Source organism: Schistocerca americana, chromosome 3, assembly GCF_021461395.2.
Source record: "Schistocerca americana isolate TAMUIC-IGC-003095 chromosome 3, iqSchAmer2.1, whole genome shotgun sequence".
NCBI lineage: Eukaryota > Metazoa > Arthropoda > Insecta > Orthoptera > Acrididae > Schistocerca > Schistocerca americana.
The window spans coordinates 441,648,432-441,671,710 of NC_060121.1; the positions used below are offsets into that span (position 1 = coordinate 441,648,432).

General features: G+C 40.7%; 1 non-coding gene across 1 annotated transcript; it reads left to right on the forward strand.

The window, feature by feature from the left end:
• The first annotated feature begins 955 nt into the window (after positions 1–955).
• On the forward strand, positions 956–1,030 carry Trnas-cga. Its single transcript has one exon. It is a non-coding gene; the product is annotated as a tRNA-Ser (tRNA).
• Positions 1,031–23,279: the final 22,249 nt, after the last annotated feature.

The window sequence follows — 23,279 nt, forward strand, 5'->3', positions numbered from 1 at the left end:
CATTCCGCATTAGGTTTCCTGTGGTATTTGGCGTTGCATGTTCTCGCACAGGTTATACAATTACATAGATTAGAGGCCGCGGTGGTATGTTAGCACGGAGATGTCGCCCGATAGCATCACGGATGAGTTCAATCGGTTTTATGTCACGGCACTTAGGTGGATTTGGCGTTGATGTAGATTCAATTTATGCTCATCAGACCACTGTAGCACGATTCTGGCCTGATGGGAAGGACTCACCCCGCTTCTAGGTGCCAACGTTATCGTGTAAAATATCAAGAACAAGGGAATTCGGGTAGTCCACAACATTGTTAATACAGTCCACAGCTGTACCATCTCTTCATTTACTGTTGCATGCCCCATGGAAGCCCAGGAGAATGTCTGCCTTAGCACAGTACCGCTCCCGTCGGTCTGCGTTCGTGGCACGGTACAGAACCTGACAAGTGCCGTCAAGAACTACACTAATTAAAAATACTACAATTATGCGTCTTTCAAAGACCCAAGTAATTCAAAAGTTTCGCGTACGCATAATGTCGCGTCATGATAGTACATTTCAACAGTGATGGGATATTTCTCATAGTCTGAGTAGATGCTGCAAGGCAACTTAATTATCTGTTGAATAACTTCGCTTGGTGTTCTCGTATTGTTGGATGTTTGAGACTACTGAGTAGTGGATGGCTCCCGAAATTCAAGCATTTTGCTCTTTAAAAGGTAAACGAAAAGACATGTAAGAAGTATCTAGAATGCGTCAATAAATCTGTGAGATTAAATATCTTTAGAAATAAATAACTGAGTAGTATATCCTGAGTCGTAAACTCTTGTACTGTTATAAACGATTGCACGTTTTCGCAACCAAATAATTGAAACTTCCTGGTTCGCAGGAGAGCTTCTGTAAAGTTTGGAAGGTAGGAGACGAGATACTGGCAGAAATAAAGCTGTGAGTACCGGGCGTGAGTCGTGCTTCGGTAGCTCAGTTGGTAGAGCACTTGCCCGCGAAAGGCAAAGGTCCCGAGTTCGAGTCTCGGTCGGGCATACAGTTTTAATCTGCTAGGAAGTTTCATATCAGCGCAAACTCCGCTGCAGAGTGAAAATCTCATTCTGGAATAAAGTAATTGTTCATGTTAGTATGTAGATTATATGAGAATAGAGACAAAATATCGGACTTCCGCTCAGGAACGAACATGTGGAAAATACTGTCAAGAAGAAGGGTCAGGATGATAGGATATGTGATAAGGCATCGTGGTATAACCTCCACGGTTTTAGTGAGAACTGAACTATGTCAAAATTCAGAAGTGTATCCATTCGGTATTGTCAAATGCTTTCTCTAGCATCTCGGCAACATACATTAAAGTAGATCTGCCTTTTTCCGGAACTCAAGCTGAACTCCCCCGAGGTCGGCTTCTGCAGGACCAGTTTCTCATTCTTCCGTAAATAGTTCGGTAATATTCACACCTGTCAGCACCCGCTTTCTTTGGAATTTGAATTATTACGTACTTCTGGAAGTTTGGTGATATTTCCCGTCTCATATCTCGCACGCCAGCTAAAATTGTTTTGTCGTGTATATCAGCACTTCGGACGGAATGTCGTCTACTCCTCCAGCCTTGTTTCTGTTTCGGTCTTCTTCTCGCAGTGTCATATTTCCCATCTCACATCTCGTCTTTGGCCACGTTCTCTATCTAAAATATTGCTTCAAGTCCATGTTGCTTGTAACCCCAGCACGATTGTACTCGATCCAGTGAGTCTTCTTCCTTAAGGCTCCTAGCGTGAACTCTTTTCGAATCATAGCCCCATATGTAACATCAACTAATTCCCTTTTTCTTTTTACCATGTATATTTTCTGAAGTTTTCAGATACTTGGACGACGTTCTCAGAATACCTGTTAAGCAATTGAAAGATTGCTCTTAAAATATTTAATCTTGTCATTTCCGCAATATAGATATATTGCGGAGATGTATTGTGCAGTTCATGATATATTGTACAGTTATTATACATTGTGCAGTTCAGTACAGTAAATACTATTGATCAATACTGTAGTTTCAGTTAACACTAAAATGTGGTTGCGTTCAATGGAAACATTACAGATACAGCAAGGACGAGCGAGGACACGCCATTAAAGCGGTTGTCACTGCTAATAGCCGTTAGTCGCGTTGTTTTGGTGTTATGGCAGATATGTCCTGGGAGGTTTTGACAGCCTGTAGCTGAAGTCATACTAAGCAAATACTACTCTTCACGTCTGTCTTGTGACGGGCATTGTCAACGGAGAAAGCCGGTCTGTTACCTCTTCCAAACAAAATGATTTTTAAAGCTGAATTTATATATGCAACCCACAGAGTGGTTCCAAATTAGTCTTGTGCGATATAGTTGTATCCACATGTATCTACTAAACAATTTCCGTTTGAGGGCGTTGCTGCAGTGTATATGCAATCCAGAGCTACTACAAGGTGGTATATAAGTGCCGACCGACATGTAGATAACGGGTTAGTGTGGCCGCCGAACGGAAACAATTTGATCGCTCTTTGTAATAGCAGTAACAGTAAAGCACGGGGAATAACCGACGCTACTGCGCTGCTTAGTTGCTGCTGGTGTACTGGTTGCTCTTCGTCTGTTTTACTGTCCCTTTAATGCATATAGATGTAACTATTATCGCACTTGACTAATTTCAGACCGCAGCATCGAATAGACACGTTGAATTCCGCTTTAGAAACAATATTGCCTGTAATGGGACACAAACCAACTCTTTGTGTCGACACTATGTGTTACTTGTGTTGGGGTGATTCCCATTCAACTTTGAAAAAAAGAAAGTGCAAGCATCTGACAAAAGACAAAAAAAAAAAAAAAAGCGCCTGACAACACGCAGGAGAGCACGCTGAATAAGGGTGATACTCAACAAACGTTCGAATGAAGGCAGCTGGTTTGGCTGTCACAGATTATTTCTAAACCAGCTAAATTGAGTGAAAACTTTCAAATATTTGGGGGGGGGGGGGATACCTACGATTGTTTACTTCAAAAAGAATATGCTCCGCACATTATTGATTAAGCCTTAGGGATGTTATATGAATGAGTAGTCAACGGGAATCATTCGTATTGAAAATCGAAAATTTTATAATCAATCAATGATGGTTTCAAACATTTACTTTGAAACGTTATGTGCCTTCCAACTCTAGTATTACTTAATAAATGAATACAAAATAGTAGCTGTCTCATTCGGACGGTTGTGTAGGACGTACCTGCATAACTTCATTTACAGGTTTAATAAATGGACTGCCATAATGATTTTCACAGCATTAAGCATTGTAGGTCTTCCTGTTGTTAAATCTAGATTTCAGTAACTTCGTTCCGTTTACTCTTTGAGATGCAGTTCTTCAAAATGAATGACTCTCAACTGTAAATACTGTAACTCATTAGAAATTCAACCTGTATGTTGTCAACAAGAAGGATGAGTATTCTCGCAGCTTTTAGGCAATCCTCTGAAATATATGTACATTCCAGTCAACATCCGTACGGTCTTGATGGCCTCTGAAACTTTCCAGGTGACAAATACTTATATTATTGGACGATAAGCCTTTGACAGAGTACACGGTGAAGAATGACTTAGCCGATGGCTTACGTTGTCTGAAGAATGAAGCTCCACCCTGCAACGCAATCCACGTTGTATTAAAATTTCCTGGCAAATTAAGATTTCATACTTCAAGCCAAATCCTCGTATATCAGAAATGATGCTTCGACATCCAAGCCATTATATCGCACTTCATGACTGTAGTGTAGTTTTTTAGGATGACATTTAATACTAACTTCGTAACAGGCGACAGAACACTGAAGAAAACTTTTGAAAATCAGTACTCTGAAATCATTTAGCCGTCCACAATTGTAAGAAACTAATGAGATATTTCAGAGCGTATATTAACTTTAACTGTTCTTTTAATTCAGAGCACTGCACTCCAATACACCACATGCACATAATTTGATGCCAAACAGAGAACGATTTCACGCTCTTGTTTCTACCTCGTGTGAATTACCAATTAATGTTTTTGTGAATATGGGAGCACAATTTTTTGTCATAGATGTTTTATTCGGAAGGATACCCAGCGATAACGACATCATTAGGCAGGTTGTTACATTTAGAAGGGCCAATGTTGGTTCCTGTATAGTCTGACTCGTGGTGTTAATGAATGTATTGCGAAACACACTGATAGGCGTCGGTACAGCTAGTATCGTTTTCATATCATGCTGTTAAAACTACTGCTCGTTAGTTTGCAGCCATTTAAGTAACAAGTTTGCACTTGTGACATTCAGCTCCACAACCACTCCCGTGCAGCAAATCTGCACGGATCAAAGAAATTTTTCGAAGAAATAATGATTTTGGCTGTTGGTTCCCTTAAATCAAGAAAAAGCAGATACAATAAAGCTGTAATAGCTCCACAACATGTAAGGTGACTGAAATGAATCTTTTTTATCGTGGTACTAGATTACACTCATGGTCTAGAGGTACCGTCTTTGATTAGTAATCGACACGTCCTCGGTCCTGTATTTGAATCCCGCCGCTGCTTAAATATTGATTAATGATCATCACTGAAGGCCAAATATTTCCAGCATAAGAATTCACCGGCATTCTACCAAGGGCGGAGGAGCGGACAGAGGTTCTAGGCACTCTCTTGACCTAGGGGTGGGAAACTGCCCCTAAAGGCGGAAGAATCAAAAATGAACAACGGCATGAAGATTCAGAAGGCAATGGAAACCACTGCATTAACGACACGTAACGTGTATCACAGGACATGTGGCCCATACCTGAAAGTATGTCATGATGAGCTTTCCATTGGCAAAAGGTCCAGGAATAGTCCCCCAATCGGATCTCCGGGAAGGTACTGCCAAGGAGGAGATGACCATGAGAAAAAGAGTGAATAATCAACGAAAGGATAAAGTTACGAGCCAGGGCGTGTAATGTCAGAAGCTTGAACGTGGTAGGTAAACTAGAAGACTGAAAATGGAAATGCAAAGGCTCAATGTAGATATAGTATTGGTCGGTGAAGCGAAGTGGAATGAAGATAGGGATTTCTGGCCAGATGAGTACAGGGTAATATCAACAACAGCAGAAAATGATGTAACGGGAGTAGGATTAGTTATGAATAGGAAGGTATGGTAGAGAGTCTGTCACTCTGAACAGTTCAGTGATAGGGATGTTCTTATCAGAATTGATAACGATAGTTCAGGTATACATGTCAACGTCGCAAGAGGAAGTTGAAGAGATTGAGAAAGTATATGGAGATACTGAAGGAGTAATACAATACGAAAGGGAGATGAAAATCTAGTAGTAATGAGGGACTGGAATGCCATTAAAGGGGAAGACGTACAAGAAATAGTTGCTGGAGAACATGGGCTTGGGTCAAGGAATGAGAGAGGAGAAAGATTGAGTTCTGCTATAAATTTCAGCTAGTAATAGCGAATATGCTGTTCTAAAATCACAAGACAAGGAGGCATACTTGGAAAAGGCTGGGCGACACAGGAAGATTTCAGTTACACTACATCGGTGTCAGACGGAGATACCGAAATTAGATACTGGATTGTAAGGCGTACCCATGGGTAGATATATATTCTGATCACAGTATGGTAGTGACGAAGAGTAGTTTGTAGTTTAAAAATAGGTCAGAAGGAATCAACGCACGAAGAAGTGGGATACATGCATTTACATGCATAGTGACAGATAAGCTATGGTCATGGCGATACATTAAAGTGTGTTCTATCTTTTTGTCATAGAGCCAGAACCCAGCATTAAGCTAGCAATAATGATGTAACTTCCGGAAACCATTTGAAGATGAACGTTAAAAGGTTCGAAAACCGGTTCATGGAATGAAACGTAATTATTCAAAAAAAAAGTGACTGGTTGCAGTTTTGCGTAACTTATTTACATACAATATTATTTGCTATCTTATATCATTGTGAGTTTTTGACATTTTAAGTTACTGAAGTTGTCTAATACACGTTTGTAAAATCGTAGTTATAAGACAGGGCTTCTGCCTATAGTGTAAAGCTCTGGTCGTAAGAAACTTAGAACATATATAGACAAAAATCGAAGCATTCGTGAGTTCGTATACAGTATGGACTCGGTTCAGTAACGTACTCGTGCGGTAGCGTTCTCGCTTCCCGCGCCCGGGATCCCGGTTTCGATTCCCGGCGGGGTCAGGGATTTTCTCTGCCTCGTGATGACTGGGTGTTGTGTGATGTCCTTCGGTTGGTTAGGTTTAAGTAGTTCTAAGTTCTAGGGGACTGATGACCATAGATGTTAAGTCCCATAGTGCTCAGAGCCAGTAAAGTACCAGTTCATGCACAAGAGGCACGAGATACTTTAGTATTTATTGCAGAATCCAAGCTTAAGTTCATGGTCATCTGGCACAAATATCTAGAACTGCATTCATACTCCACAAGGCCCTGTATGATCCATGCCGGAGGCTACCTTGCTGCGTTCCCCTTTTGTGTTCAATTGGAAATAGGGACGAGGAAAAAAATATTGTCCTGATTTCTCTCCTCTACGCCTTTCTTACGCCAGATGTACGTTGGTGGAGTTAGAATCATTCGGAAGTCTGTTGCAAACGCTTGATCTGTGAACTTTCTCAGTAGTGTTCCGCGAAGAAAGACTTCAATCCTCGACATATTGCAATTCCATTTAGTAATACCAGCGCTGATAGCGAACCTACAGTTAAATATGGCAACACGCCTCTGAATTTCATCTATGGTTTCCTTTAGTTCTCCATGGTGGCAATCCTAAACACATGAGTGGTACTCAGCAAGGGGACGGACAGATATTTCGTACGCGGTTCACTATACAGTGAGGTACACTTAATTATATTTGTCCCAATAAATCGAAGTCGACCATCCGCCTTTGCTACACCGTCCTTAAGTGCTTGTTGCATTTCATGTCTTTTTGCCGAGTTACGCTAGATACTTAACAAATGTGAGAGCGTCAAGAAGCACACCATCAATACTGTATTCAAACAATACGGGACTGTTTTGCCTACTGCATTAATATAAATTATTCCACATTTACGAGAAGCTGCGATTAATGACACAAGTCAGAAATTGTGTACAAGTGGTCCTGTACCTTCCTACACACAAACAGCGATGACACTCTCCCGTACTACTCCATCATCAACAGTCTGAGACGGTTTCACACACTATCGGTGACATCGTTTGTGTATATTGAGAACGACAACATATCTTTCTATTTTTATTTATAGGTGTAGTTCAGTGAGACCAAATTGAGGAGCATATCCCCAAGGTCATGGAAGGTGCCAGTATATGAAATTTCAACATAAGAGTAATAACAAATAAAAATGAAATGTTTATGAACCCAAAAAGTTAAGTCATAACTTTAAGTAAACGCAATCAACAATATTAAGTACGAATCAGCTTAATTTTTCAAGGAACTCCTCAACATAGTAGAAACTCTCCAGTTTCGATATGAAAGCGCGTTGATTACTACTAAGATTTTTCCATTCCTGTGGTAGCTTAATGAAACTAGATGCAGCAGTAAACTGCATACCATCTGGAAGGAGTATACTGGGGCAAATTTGTATGTGGCACCCGAATGTGATTTTATAAACGACGTATGTCTTTGATAGGATTTATATCGCTCACTGCGTAAGACCGCAGACCCAGAGATACCGCTTCTGGACTGAGATTATTATACGGTTGGTGTAAGAGCGCACTAGGCTGTGGATGAGGGAAAGAAGATGGAATAGGCAGTTTTTGTGGTGTGCTGTTTGAACCCACCAAGTGTTAGATTAATTTAAGTATGTCAATATTCTTGAACATGGAAGCAGGAGTCTTAATGTTAATAAAATAAAATGTTTATGAACCCAAAAAGTTAAGTCATAAGTTTAAGTAAACGCAATCAACAATATAATGTACGAATTAGCTTAATTTTTCAAGGAACTCCTCAACAGAGTAGAATAAGTGACCCATGAGACATTGAAGCAAGGTAAAGATGTTGAATGATTACGATTTTTGTTTTTACCAGCGCGTTGCTATAGATGAGCTGGCTGATAATTTGTAATTGTTGATTTATCCCAGAATGTACGTAAACCGTTATGATAAAAAGATTAGTTAGATATTTCGCTTTTGTAATGTTTTTAACGTCTGTTAAGAGGGCTATGTGTCATTTAATGATTTGCATCTACACTCCTGGAAATGGAAAAAAGAACACATTGACACCGGTGTGTCAGACCCACCATACTTGCTCCGGACACTGCGAGAGGGCTGTACAAGCAATGATCACACGCACGGCACAGCGGACACATCAGGAACCGCGGTGTTGGCCGTCGAATGGCGCTAGCTGCTCAGCATTTGTGCACCGCCGCCGTCAGTGTCAGCCAGTTTGCCGTGGCATACGGAGCTCCATCGCAGTCTTTAACACTGGGAGCATGCCGCGACAGCGTAGACGTGAACCGTATGTGCAGTTGACGGACTTTGTGCGAGGGCGTATAGTGGGCATGCGGGAGGCCGGGTGGACGTACCGCCGAATTGCTCAACACGTGGGGCGTGAGGTCTCCACAGTACATCGATGTTGTCGCCAGTGGTCGGCGGAAGGTGCACGTGCCCGTCGACCTGGGACCGGACCGCAGCGACGCACGGATGCACGCCAAGACCGTAGGATCCTACGCAGTGCCGTAGGGGACCGCACCGCCACTTCCCAGCAAATTAGGGACACTGTTGCTCCTGGGGTATCGGCGAGGACCATTCGCAACCGTCTCCATGAAGCTGGGCTACGGTCCCGCACACCGTTAGGCCGTCTCCCGCTCACGCCCCAACATCGTGCAGCCCGCCTCCAGTGGTGTCGCGACAGGCGTGAATGGAGGGACGAATGGAAACGTGTAGTCTTCAGCGATGAGAGTCGCTTCTGCCTTGGTGCCAATGATGGTCGTATGCGTGTTTGGCGCCGTGCAGGTGAGTGCCACAATCAGGACTGCATACGACCGATGCACACAGGGCCAACACCCGGCATCATGGTGTGGGGAGCGATCTCCTACACTGGCCGTACACCACTGGTGATCGTCGAGGGGACACTGAATAGTGCACGGTACATCCAAACCGTCATCAAACCCATCGTTCTACCATTCCTAGACCGGCAAGGGAACTTGCTGTTCCAACAGGACAATGCACGTCCGCATGTATCCCGTGCCACCCAACGTGCTCTAGAAGGTGTAAGTCAACTACCCTGGCCAGCAAGATCTCCGGATCTGTCCCCCATTGAGCATGTTTGGGACTGGATGAAGCGTCGTCTCACGCGGTCTGCACGTCCAGCACGAACGCTGGTCCAACTGAGGCGCCAGGTGGAAATGGCATGGCAAGCCGTTCCACAGGACTACATGCAGCATCTCTACGATCGTCTCCATGGGAGAATAGCAGCCTGCATTGCTGCGAAAGGTGGATATACACTGTACTAGTGCCTGTGTCTATGTGCCTGTGGTTCTGTCAGTGTGATCATGTGATGTATCTGACCCCAGGAATGTGTCAATAAAGTTTCCCCTTCCTGGGACAATGAATTCACGGTGTTCTTATTTCAATTTCCAGGAGTGTATACCGAATTAATGAAGTTAGATGATACTTGCTATTAAAATCTCATTGTTTGTGAATCAATTGTGAGTGATGTAGCTTCCGTTGTAATGTAACTTAACTTGTAATATAATTTTGCTAAAGAAATTCGGTGTTAGTAATTCACCACAATCAGTACCGCCCCCCTGTCCAGGTCATACTTTTTAAAGAAGTTGGATTTTCTCAAATGTTCTCCTTTATCGGCCAAAAGAATTTCATGTTAATTTCAAAGTATTAAGGCCAGCATTACACACCGCTGAGCCTGTGTCTAGGATATTTTTGTTTTTTATGAGAGATCAGAATATATTGCGTTACTCCGTTGCTGCTTTAGAGGTAAGACAATTTATTCTATTTGCTATGTGCACAGGTACCAAAGAAATCAGTTTTGAACAGGCTACATAATTCAGTGCCTAAGGGGGTAAATGTATATTGCATTGTCCAATCAATTCATGTAAAATTTTTCTAACAATAACACAGAGTAAGCACACGTTACACGGCAATTCGAGTTTAGTGTCCATTCCACGGTTCATATATTCATTCAACATAATCTTAAAGCATTTACTTTTGTTAAAAAAAAGAACATACACTTTCTGCACTAGGGTTAAGGAAGTCCGACCCAAATGCACGTTGGATTTCTGCCGAGAGTAACTGAACGAAAGCTGCTTATTGTTGGGAATAAACTGATATTGTTAACAAGAAATGACGGTAAAGAATATGTATGTACTGAGAGGCCAATGTCAAACTATCCAGACTAGTGAACAGGGGTCGACAAGAGGTTCGCAAACTTACACCACTAATTGTCCTAGCTGCCCGATTCTGAGCCAAAAATATCCTTTTAGAATGGGAAGAGTTATCCCAAAATGTAATACCAAACGACGTAAGTGAATGAAAATAAGCAAAGTAAACTAATTTTAGTGTCGAATGATCTCTTACTTCAGACACTGTTCGAATAGTAAAAGTGACAGCATTAAGTCTTTGAACAGGATCGTGAACGTGAGCTTTCCACAACCGTGTACCATCTCTCTGAACATCAAGAAATTTGAACTGTTCAGTTTCACTAATCGTATGCCCATTCTGTGAAACTGAAACGTCGTGTTTTGTTGATTTGAGTGGTAGAAAATGTAAAAACCGTTTCACTTGCGAGTGTTGTGTGGAAACTGTGATACACCTCTGTATTGACTCTGATTTCTCGAATTTTCTCGTCATGATCGGTTCGCGAGATGTTTCCCGACTCTTCCCGGGAAGTACTGTCCTGATATTTCAATATTAAACCACTCCATGATGCACAACGACTCTGTTGTAACTTCTGCCACTGGAGATTTTTCAGCATCTCTGTATTCTCGCGCAGGCTAAACCTACCCCTGACGACACGCACTGCTCTTCGGTCGAACAAGCATCCTCTATGACACTTCCATCGTGGATGAGGTACACTTTCTTAACATTCTTCCAATGAATCTCAGTCTGGCCTTTGCTTTTGCTACTATTTGCTCTATTCGGTCATTCGACTCCTAGATATTTCATGATAGATACTGTATCCAGTAATTTGTCATCAGTAGTGTAGCTGTAAAGTCGTGGATTTGTTATCTTATGTATGCGCAGTATGTTACATTTATTTATGTTCAGGGTAAACTGCCAAAGCCAACACCATTCATCAATCCTCTGCAGGTCATTCTGCAAATCTGTATTGTCTGTTGGCTTTGCTACTTTGTTACAGACAACTGCATCACTCGTGAACAGACTCAAAGAGCTTCCGGTGCTTTGTACTACGTCATTTATATACACTGTAAACGGTAACAGAAGTAGAACACTTCCTTGCGTTAGTCTATCAATTATATTTATAACTGTAGATTTTGTTCCATTGAAAGCGACTTGTTGACATTTATCTGCACGTAAGGCTTGAATCCAGTTGCAAATCTAGGGACTTCCCACGATACCTTTTAATCTCTAATTATCCTGAAACCGCACACTGTTGTCGAAATAGAAATTTCCTATTCCTAACTAGAAAAATATATTGGACTTATATAGAGCGCTTCCAGCAAGAACCAATTATGGCGACAGGTGCAGAAGTTGAAAGGAGACATGCAAGAACGTTTACTGTGAGAAACAAGCGATTAAAAGGTGGTCACTGAGTGCTCGCGTGTTGGCAGGTAGCGTGCTGGCGCCCCTGGGAACAAACCGAATCACGACACGCACCCGCTGCCGGTTCCACTCGTGGGCCAGGGCGTGCCGCTGCTGCCGCAGACACCTGCACTCAACGATGTCACCCAAACTGATAACGAATTTCTGCTGTTTCTTTGCTCACGATCGACTGCTGCAATTGCCTTCAACATAAATTTTCTCTCATTAGTGAAGTGTCGTTACACGACGAGAACCTGATTGGAAACTCATTATAACGTTCACAGACTGAAAGTGTCTCGGTGATTAATTTTGAAGTCTGTGCCGCTATACGGTATATTTAATTTTGATATACTGCGTAGCCATGTATGGAACACCACCTAGAGGAGACCTGCTAAACACCCACATACTGGGCAGTATCGACACCAGCGGTTTCTGAGTAGCGAAGACTGTCCTGCAGCACAGCAAGCGATGTCAGAAGTAAGGTGCAGCGACGACGATAGTTTTACTCTGGAGCTAAAATTAAATTTTCATTAAATTTTGATGTCATGTTTTCTAGGGCGTTTATTAGTATAGGTTTTGTACCTCTTCGAGCATTAGCAAAACCGTCTGGTTCCCGGCATGATGTCTGAGTTAAGGGTTACAAGGTAGCGGCCAGTCAAGGAATATTTTAGGGAACTGGTTTAAAAATTTATTTCAAAGATCCAGTGAAATCTTTACAACTTTTCTCTCAGAGGAAGTTACGCTGTGCCTACGTGACACAAGTTGCTTGTGTTTCAGAACCGAGGCAGTTCTGTCCAGTTAAATCTGCTGACCAAAGACGCTGAAACTGCTAGTGAAGTCACGCCATCGGTTTTAGCCAATAGCGTGCATGATATACATGGCACGCGTTTGGACGCTGGAGTGCAGTGAAGCCTCTCTGTGTCTTGTGATTCAGAGCTCGAGCAGAACAGACGTCATTCGTAGGAGGCAGAGCCTCCGGCTCTGCATTTCACGATCGGCCACCGACGTCGGGTAACATGAATCTCCTCCCCTTCCGTTGCCCGCTTCAGTTAGATGTTCGAGCTCCTAGACTGGCCTAAACCTGATAAATTCCGGCCCTAGGGGCGCCCCTTATATACCGTACACTGAAATATATTCTCTTTATTTTTACCTAATTTTCCGTTGTGTCATTTAACGGCAGCCCTGGATATCCACTAACAAGTCCTGAACACTCGATCTCCTGTAGATTGTCGCCGTAAGCCGCAGAATCCAACAACCCCTTCCCTGCCCATGTACAGAGAATCGACAGACAGATTTCGGCAATGTCGATAGGGTGTCGATAGTTCCCAATGACCTAAATCTCAGAAAACAAGTTGACTACACATAAGTAAGATCTTTAATTTCAGGTTATGAGGACAAAAAAGAGAAAATGAGAGAGAGCTAAAAATACTAAAGAAATCATCAAAAGCCATTAAGTTTAGGAGATGACTGAAAAGCTTATCAAATGAGCTGAATTTACCAACAGTTGAACTTTGTAATAGATTTAAATCATATTCAGACAAGATAAGTCGGGAGAAGATCTGTCGTTATTCCTGCTCCACAACAAGAATTAGCCAATCATGTGTCTACACTGGCATAATTATTCTATGACATCTCCTTGGTTCAGTTGCAGAGCGGTGCTTACGATCTTGCTGGATAGGTAGGTGCTAAGCACAATTTTAATGAAAGTACCAAAATGGCTGAAGAAGAGAGGGTTTCTGATTTAAAAATGAGATATCCCAAATTAAAATTTAAAAAACCTACAAAAGATTGCTAGATTTCAATATAGCTGAAGTTGAATAGTTGTTTCTAAATTTGGCACCATTTACGAAAAATATGTAGTGTACATATTTGATTATGTTGAGACAGTAAAATGTTTTATTTTCTTACAACAGGAATTTTATTTCCTCGGTATTTCATAATGTCGGTATTACCGTGTAAGTATGTCTATATTACCCGCGTACTCTGGGGCAATATCGGAAGGTTTGCAGATCTAAGTAAATGTTTATATCAATCGGAAAGAATTCTACATTTTTCGATTTTTCTGCTACAGGTATCGTTCTAATATTCCTGGGTCACAAACAGTGGCAGTCTCATAGGGTGCCATGAGTATATCTATGAAAGTAATAGATTCCAAAACAAAACGAAAAACTTATTAAGGTGTCTGTATTGCCCTGGTATCATCAATACATTGTAACCTCCCTACAAAAAATAAAATAAATATTATGAATAATGATTCTGATTTTAGTGTAACCTCAAAACAGTGTATGCTCCCCACAAAATTCATTTACATTTATAACCTCCCTACAAAATTCTTTGCACATTAACCTCCACTCAAAATTAGTTTACTTTTAATCTACCCACAAAATTCTCTCTGATTTAATCTAAGCTCAAAATTCATTCACATTTAGCGTAACCTCAAAACAGAAAAATTCCTAAATCTTTCAACAGTAAAAAATTATAATTATGTCGTTCACATTCAGTGTAACGTCCCAATAAAAAAATAAATTCAGTAACCTGGTAATAAAACAATGTAACTAACCTCTCAATTAAATTGTCTGTCACTTATGACTTTTCAATAATTCACTGTGAATTTAACCTGGTAAATTTTGGACGACAGCAGTGCTGCGTCATGGCCCTGAAAGATCATTCTGAATAAAAAAGGAAATATTCTTACCTCAATGAAGTCGCCGGATATAGCTGCTCTTACAATAAATTTTTCCGACACAGCTCTGTGCAATGCTGGCCGACCTATCTGTCATTTATGAAAGGGAGCAACTGATTTTTCTATTGCAATAATCGGGATGATCATGGATGGGGGAAATTAGTAAATTCTGTAAATGGAAATGAATGATTGTTAAAAGTTACTTTTTATGAGGAAGATTATTATTACGAGAGTTTTAAAATATTTACATGCGACTTGAGATAACATTACTACATATGCGCGAGGCTGCTTTTTACCTTATACAATGATACTGAGGTTCTGGCATCTCTGCGCCGCGACCGGGCCAGCCAACACGATACACCAGACCAGACCAGAGCAGACTCCAGACTAGCAACAACTTACTGCTACAGCTACACAGTTCCTACTGCCGTCAACACTGCTCTCTGGTCAGAGATTTTCTTATACCTTGCAAATCACAGGCAGCGCATGAGCAATACATCGAAATTACATCTGCTCGGACCTCTTACAACATAAGAACTTCTGGAATAAAGTTCCCAATCGGAAGTTATCTTGACTAATAGCGTAACCTAGGAAAGCTCGTGGATAAACTGTAACGTGATTTAAAAATATTTTCAGCCTTCGAGAACAGTGGAGAATGCAGAGAATGAAAGCGAAAGCAAATAGGAATGAGGGTATTTGTAGATACTAACAAACTAAACAAAAAGGAGAATAACAAGGCTACGTAATTGCACTTTAATCACTCTGTTGTCTTTCTAGAGAGGCGGAGGATCTTCTCGTTAGAGCTATAGGGCATACTTCGCCGGATGAAAGAAAAGGTGCACGTAAGACACCATCAGATGTCAAAGCAATTTCGCATAAATACGAACCATCAGTGGGTATGTAAAGAAACAGAGGTGCAGTCGACTGTGACAGGAAGAACGGACAGCGCAATTTATTTTTGTTGCCTGTTAGGGTGTATATCGGACGTGAACAGCCTCATATGACGAGTGGTCACTGTAAAGGCCACGCAGATGACACGTATTCGATGCTACAGTGCCTGAAAGGGCATTCATTGTGGGTCTCCATTTGGCCGATTGCTCGAATCGTCATCAAAGTTCCGACCGACGACGTCCGAGCACATCAAGGGGGGAATGTCGTCTTCTGCACAAAAGCAACGTAACCACTTCATATTTGCGCCTGCAGTTATAAAACTACTAATGGACCACTTTTCCATTACTGGTATACTTTTATGGCAATCTGCCTAATTTGGCGTAGCCGGGTGTTTAGGTCCCTCCGCCGCTGCGGTTGAACTGAGGACAGAGCTCAATAGGAGATCATCTCCGACCCAATAAGCCACACACATTATTACCCGTCCTTGCCATGTGGAAGTTGACCTTTCTATCTACATTATTCTTTTCATCCATCACTTATACTTCGATTAATAAAAAAATATGTGATTTGAGAAGTAGGAAATTATAGTAGTTGACTTTTAAGAAAAAAAGAACGGAACTCGCGGTTGAGTATAAAACAGGTTTGTACTGCTACGAGAAGCTGGGATCTAGAACAGTGGTATGTGCTGACACCTTGGCGTCCAGAGGTGAAAGCCTCGGAATGTTCCGTCGAGCTCTTGACGTCTGTTCGCCTTTAAAATTTATGTGACACTATTTTATACTAGTTGTTGTAGTCTGATTGTACAGATACATGTAACTTTAATATGTACCATATTAAGTGAACTATGTTTCGGTTACAAACATCCAAATAGAATATATACACCTAAGTATAGGTGTATAGTGACACTGTGGTACAGCAAAGTAGCTACCTAAATTTGGTAGACAAGTCTATTTACAGGTTTACAACGTCACTTGCGTACGTTAAGCGGTCACCATCCACACCTAGTTCGTATCTATTTACTTAGTAGTTTCCAGAATGAAATTTTCATTCTGCAGCGGAGTGTGCAATGATATAAAACTTCCTGGCAGATTAAAACAGTGTCCCGGACTGAGACTCGAACTCGGGACCTATGCCTTTCGTGGGTAAGTGATCTATTAACTTAGTTACTCAAGCACAATTGAAGACCCCTACTCACAGCCTTACTTCCGCCGCTACCTCTTCTCCTACCTCCCGAATTTTACAGAAACTGTCCTGGAGTGCTAGTTTGTAAGAAGTAGCACTTCTGGAAGAAAGGATATTGCAGACACTTTTTGACCCCTACTTTAAGGTTTTTTTTTTTTTTTTTTTTTTTTTTTTTTTTTTTTTTTTTTTTTTTTAATTACAGAGACCACCAATGTCTCTCACTGAACACGCCGAGCTACTGTACCGGCACCAACTGAGTACCCAAGTACGACTAACAATCCGATCTCACAGCCGTGCTTCCGCCAGTACCTCGTCTCCTACCTTCCAAACTTCACAGAAGCTCTCCTGCGAACCGAGCAAAAAAAAAAAAAAAAAAAGTTCAAATGGCTCGGAGCTCTATGGGACTTAACATCTGCGGTGATCAGTCCCCTATAACCGTGAGCTACTTAAACCTAACTAACCTAAGGACATCACACACATCCCTGCAGCCAAGCGACTAGCGCGAGGTTTGGTGTTCTCGTAAAGATAAGTTATTTTAGATTATAAAACACATAGATTAGTACTGATTACGTGGTAAATAAGTGTATTAGTGTGCCGTTTAAGTGTACCATTAAAGGTTTCATTTCTCATTACGTAATATAGCAGAAAACGCGAAAAGAACGTACAGTCGTATTTTCTGTTTACGTTCTGCTGCAGCAAATCTATAGAATTTCGTTTAGTTGTTCCTTGCTCTCTCCAGCAATTTAACTTAGCGTACCTCTTCATTATTTAACTAGCATTTCCGGAAAGTAGCGTAAAGTTTAACTTGTTGTTTCAGAAACTTTGCACTTTTGTTTTTGTTTACACACAGTTGCGTATAGGCCAAATTTGTGTAACCATATTTTCGTGTTTATCTGTAATTTAACTGACTTATTCTTAATAAATTATTACGTTTATCATGAGTGAAAAGTGCTTGACTTGCCGTAGAATTGTTAGGTCGGGGCTTTGGTGTGATGGGTGCTGTAGTTTTTTCCATGTGGGTGACTGTAGTGGCGTGGGAATAGGGGAAGTAAATGAGACTCATCAGTGGTTTTGTAGGATTTGTAGTAGAGATAGGAAGATACTGGAACAGGAGGGGAAAATTGCTGCCCTTCAGGCTGAGTTAGACAAGGCCAGGGGAGATCTTGACAGGTTAAGGAGGGAGAAGGGTAAAGAGAGGTGGGAAGTGGCAACAGGCAACAGGAGGAACAGGCCTAGAACTTTGTCTGACAGCTTTATGGTGAATGTGGAAAATAGATTTGACCTGTTGCTTCAGTTAGAAGCTGGTGAGCCTCAAGCAGTTACAGGTGTAGACAGGGCACAACAAACTTTCAGCAGCAAATTGAAAAGTAAGAATGTAGGGAAATCAGTAAAGAGAAAGAAAGTGTTGTTGTTAGGTAGTTCCCATGGAAGAGGTGTTGGCCAACTCTTGCAGGATGAACTAGGATCAGAATACCAGGTCACCAATTTTTTTAAACCTAGTGCTGGTCTGGAGCAGGTGACAGAGGATTTAGGATCACTTTGCAAAGATTTCACTAAGGAAGACACCGTGGTTATAGTGGGTGGGGCAGGTAACAGTATTGACAGAGATCCTGGGTACAGCATAGAGTGTGACCTGGCGAAGATTGCATCAGCATCGAGGCATACCAGTGTTGAGTTTGTATCTGTTCTTGGGCGCCATGACCGACCTCATTTGAACTCTTCTGTCAAGAGAGTTAATTTGGAGCTGGAACGGCTGCTCATGTCGGGTGCGGGGTCACACATTGGTGTGGTTCATGTTGATTCTGTCAGTAGGTGGGATTATACTAGGCATGGCCTTCACCTCAACAGGAAGGGGAAGGGTAAATTGGCTGGGGAAATAGCAGGAAAGTTAAAGGGGGGAGGCACTGTCATGAGTGGTAAAATACCAGTGGTTATAGGATTCAGAAAAGACCCTTTTTTAGGGTAGGGAGGACAGAAAGAAAACAAATTTTAAGAGAGGTTAGAACTGAGACAAACCTTCAGTTTGAGAAAGAAATCAAAAAACATAATTCCAGCTTATTACATCAACATAAACAGCCATTGGTTAAGAATTTTCAACTGTCAGCAGATATTTTAACTCCATCCAATTTTAAGTCAGTCAATGTGAAATGTCAGCTATCTTTATTGCATCAAAATATTCGAGGACTGAGAAATAAAATTAATGAATTAACTATCTGCATAGATGAATTAGAGTCTTCAAACCCAGCTGACATAATCTGCCTCTCTGAACATCATGTGACCACTGGTATAGAACTTTTAAGTGTTACAGGGTTTAGGTTAACATCTCACTATTGTAGATCAGAAATGGAGAAAGGAGGAGTTGCCACATTCATCAGGAACTGTCATAAATTTAAGAACATAGACATTCATAAATTTTGCCTAGAACAGCATATGGAAGCATGTGCAACAGAATTAGATTTTCACAAAAAATCTTTCATAATATTAAGTGTATATCGAGCACCTGCAGGTAACTTTAATCTGTTTGTAAACCACCTTGAAGCTGTACTGGCCCATTTAACAACCAAAAACAAAGAAATAGTGGTTGCTGGTGATTTCAATGTAGATTTCCTTAAAGACTCTCCCAATAAGAACCTATTTGAGTTAGTAACACTATCATTCAACTTAATTCCCACAGTAAAGTTCCCCACTAGGATAACCACTTGCTCACAAACAGCCATTGATAATATCTTTATAGAAAAGTCAAATGAACAAAATTATATTACAAAACCAATAGTCAATGGCCTCTCAGACCATGACATGCAGTTCCTTCTGTTAAATGTTAATACTGAACAGGATATAAAATCTGTTAAATCTGAGCTAAAGAGGGTAATCAGTAAGCCAAAAATTGATTACTTTAGGACACTCCTCAGAGACATTCACTGGACTGATGTTTACAGTGCTCATGGCATGAATGAAAAATATAACATTTTTGCTAATAAAGTGCTTACCTTATTTGAACACTGCTTTCCCCCAAAACTTACCAAGGTTAGAGCAAAGTCTACAAAGAAGCCATGGATTACTCGAGGAATAGGGGTATCTTGTAAAACAAAAAGAAAACTGTATCTGTCAATCCGAAACATTTCCAATGTTGATGCTATAGCACATTATAAGAAATACTGCAAAATATTAAAGACTGTAATACGGATGTCAAAGCAAATATATTACAAGGAAAAGATAGTCATATCAGATAACAAAATAAAGACAATATGGGATATAGTGAAGGAGGAGACCGGTAGAACCAGACATGAAGAGGAACAAATAGCATTAAGAGTAAATGATGCATTGGTGACAGATGTGTATAGTGTTGCAGAACTTTTTAACAAACATTTTATAACTGTTACTGAAAAGATGGGGTTGTCAGGTTCGGTAGATGCTGCTATGGATTACCTTAGACCAGACATTTCAAGTAACTTCCATAATATGAATTTGACCCTCACTACCCCAACAGAAATAATGTCCATCATAAAATCTTTAAAATCAAAAACATCTAGTGGGTATGATGAAATATCAACAAAGTTAATTAAAGAATGTGATTCTGAGCTAAGTAACATATTAAGCTATCTGTGTAACCAGTCGTTTATCAGTGGAATATTTCCCGAATGGCTGAAATATGCTGAAGTTAAGCCACTGTTTAAGAAGGGAGATAAAGAAATAGCATCAAATTTCCGTCCAATTTCAATGTTGCCAGCATTCTCAAAAATTTTCGAAAAAGTAATGTACAGTCGTCTTTATAACCATCTTATCTCAAATAACATACTGTCAAAGTCACAGTTTGGATTTCTAAAAGGTTCTGATATTGAGAAGGCTATCTACACTTACAGTGAAAATGTACTTAATTCATTAGACAAAAAATTGCAGGCAACTGGTATATTTTGTGATCTGTCAAAGGCATTTGACTGTGTAAATCACAATATCCTTTTAAGTAAACTAGAATATTATAGTGTAACAGGAAATGCTGCAAAATGGTTCAAATCTTATATCTCTGGCAGGAAACAAAGGGTGTTATTAGGAAAGAGACATGTATCAAGCTATCAGGCATCATCCAACTGGGAACTAATTACATGTGGGGTCCCACAAGGTTCCATTTTGGGGCCCTTACTTTTTCTTGTGTATATCAATGACCTTTCATCAGTAACATTACCAGATGCCAAGTTTGTTTTGTTTGCTGATGATACAAACATTGCAATAAATAGCAAATCAAGTGTAGTCTTAGAAAGATCAGCCAATAAAATATTTGTAGACATTAATCACTGGTTCCTAGCCAATTCTTTGTCACTAAACTTTGAAAAAACACACTACATGCAGTTCAGAACTTGTAAGGGGTGTCCCAAGAGTATATGTCTAACATATGATGACAAGAAGATAGAAGAAGTGGACGGTGTTAAATTCTTGGGATTACAGCTTGATAATAAATTCAACTGGGAGGAGCACACCACAGAACTGCTGAAGCGTCTTAACAAATCTCTGTTTGCAATGCGAATTTTGTCAGACATAGGGGATATAAAAATGAAAAAGCTGGCATACTATGCTTACTTTCATTCCATAATGTCATATGGGATTATTTTCTGGGGTAATTCATCAAGCCAAGCTAAAGTTTTCCGGGCACAAAAACGTGCAGTAAGAATTATATGTGGTGTGAACTCAAGAACATCCTGCAGAAGCCTGTTTAGGGAACTAGGGATACTAACTACAGCTTCCCAATATATTTATTCCTTAATGAAATTTGTCATTAAAAATATATCACTTTTTCAAACCAACAGCTCAATTCATGGAATCAATACTAGAAATAAGAATAATCTTCAAAAGGATTTAAAGTCACTTAGTCTTGTACAAAAAGGTGTGCATTATTCAGGAACACACATTTTCAATAACTTGCCAGCAGCCATAAAAAGCTTAACAACCAATGAAATTCAGTTTAAGAGAAGCCTATAGGATTTATTGGTGGCCAACTCCTTCTACTCCATTGATGAATTTCTGAGGAAAACCAACTGATTTGTATATAAGTACAACATAACTTCTGCACAATTTCAGTGCAGTAATGTGTTCACTGAAAATTTGTGTGTGTGTGTGTGTGTGTGTGTGTGTGTGTGTGTGTGTGTGTGTGTGTGTGTGTGTGTAAGTATAATCTAACTTCTGCACCATTTCAGTGCAGTAATGTGTTCATTGTAAATAAGTATTACAGTAGTTGTATTACATGTTTCTTACCTTATAAATAAATATAAAACTTTTTTATTTTAAATTCAGTGCAATAGTATTTGTAAAATGACTCTTAGTGTTCATTAAAAAATGACGATCATTCCACTTGGGACCTGTGGAATGGTACATTAGCTTATTTGTTTTAGTTTAAATATTTGTCATGTATTGTTGTTTTTCTGACATGTTCCACATCCTGGAGGACCTCCTCACTACGGATCAATTGGAATGAAAGTAAATCTAATCTAATCTAATCCATGCCCGAGCAAGATTCGAACCTGCGACCGTAGCGGTTGCGCAGTTCCAGACTGAAGCGTCTAGAACCGCTCGGCCACAACGTCCGGCGAACCGTGCACAACTAGCACTCCTGGAGAAAAGGATATTGCGGAGACATGGTCCTGAGCTCGAGTTTCGGTCCGGCACGCAGTTTTAACATGCCAGGAAGTTACTTAGTAGTTTTTTGCTGGTGAATAAATGTCTGGTAGTAAGTGTGTCTTCTACTCTCTTTGTTTCGTCCATCGTTAAACTCATCTACCCTGCGAAATCTGTCTTAGTGCCGCATGTTTTGCAGCCTACGGTATGGTCTTCATTTCAAGTATTCAGTGTGTAGTGCTGCAGAGATGGTGAGTTCCATGCGTCCTCACTGTGCAGTGTGCTGTTTGGGTTGTATTTGTTAATGCATTTCCGTACTATTCTATTTCCCCTAGGTTACTGCACGGCGTAAAAGTTAGGACGATACGTTCTGCGGTTCCATTTTCTCTGTATGTGTAGTTTGAGTCAGTTCTCAATGTCAACCGGAGTACGTGCGTTGAATAAGGGCCTTGTCCTGTTAGTAAGTGAACCCTGACACAGCTGGCATTGACACAGTTAATATTCCACCGCTGGTATACATTGCTGAGGGTCTAGTAAACACTGTACCCCTTACCATTAAAGTTCTATTTTTCTTGCCAGAGCTACAGTCACCAGAGTTTGAATTGGCGTTTGTTTTGTGTTGGTACTCCACTCACATTCTCTATCTTGTTACGTCTGAAAATTATCAATATACATAATGCTGCGCGATACCTGCTAGTAATATATTTGTGTTTGGCGTTCGACTTGCATTCTCACCTACTGTTTGCTAATATGATAATTGGAACTTCATCTTCATATATAGCTTCTATATCGGCTCTCACGTCTCCATGTTGGATGTTGGGGGGAGGGGGAAGGGAGAAGATGGTGAGGGAGAGGTTCAAGTGAGAAGTTCCAGAAAGTGAAGCTACAGATCGATTCTTGTGCACATTCCTTTGATGTTTTTTTAGTAAGTGTGCCACTGTCAGAGCACGGTTCTCCGACTCTGTACATGCAGTAACCCAGGAAGCTATAATACAGGCATCACGTACCTCCAGTTCTCTTAGCCTCGTACACATTGCAGGCCACCAATCAAAGACGTTTCTAGTGTCTATGGCTACTGTATCTGCGTACTTGCTTGTTATTTCTGATATTATGGTAAATGCTCTGTTTATAATGTCAACGACTTGTGTTCTCCCCAAAAACCAAAGTGATCGGAACTATAGCCCTGAAGGGTTCTGTGCGCCTGAAAGCGGTCTCACAG